This window comes from Pteropus alecto, unplaced genomic scaffold (genome assembly GCF_000325575.1).
Source record: "Pteropus alecto unplaced genomic scaffold, ASM32557v1 scaffold5, whole genome shotgun sequence".
In the NCBI taxonomy this organism is placed as follows: domain Eukaryota; kingdom Metazoa; phylum Chordata; class Mammalia; order Chiroptera; family Pteropodidae; genus Pteropus; species Pteropus alecto.
This window is the reverse complement of record NW_006441953.1, coordinates 33,256,628-33,257,120: the sequence shown is the minus strand read 5'-3', so window position 1 is coordinate 33,257,120 and position 493 is coordinate 33,256,628. Positions and strand designations below refer to the sequence as shown.

At 69.6% G+C, this 493-nt stretch overlaps 1 long non-coding RNA gene across 1 annotated transcript in view; it reads right to left on the bottom strand.

Annotated features, from left to right (window-relative positions):
- Positions 1-464, bottom strand: part of LOC112485486 — a 3,146-nt gene extending 2,682 nt beyond the window's left edge. Inside the window, exon 1 of the long non-coding RNA XR_003048474.1 lies at positions 369-464. This is a non-coding gene — a long non-coding RNA (uncharacterized LOC112485486). The remainder of the gene's footprint in view (positions 1-368) is intronic.
- Positions 465-493: the final 29 nt, after the last annotated feature.

Here is a 493-nt window from a genome sequence, read left to right as displayed (position 1 = left end):
GCCTCCTCGCACCGTCGGAGCCATCGAGCAGCCGCCGCACGACCCATTAGGCACCTGCCGGACGACCCATAAGGCACCCGCCAGCCTCCAGGGAGACCTTGGACGCATCCACCGAATAGAGGCAGACCTGAGGAGCGGCCTTCCAAGGCTCCCAGTGCATGCAACCCCTCGGTCCCCACACGGCCCGCGAGGCGGGACAGCAATCCCCGTCGGCAGGGGACAGGGTGCAGGGAGGAGCTAGCTAGGAGCATTCCAGTTTCCCCAGGATGCTGGGGCCCGACGGAGACGCCCCCCAAAACGATGCCCCGCCCCCACCTCTCGACCCGCCCAATCCCCGCCCACCGCCCTTGGCTTCGCCCCGCGCCCACCTTGTTTACCTAAGCCCCGCCTCAGCCCCAACCCTCCCGGTTCCAAGGACCCGCCCCGCAGAGGCGGTCACGTGGCGCGCGACCCGGAGGCGGAACCGGCCGGTGTGTCTCAGACTCGGTTCCGA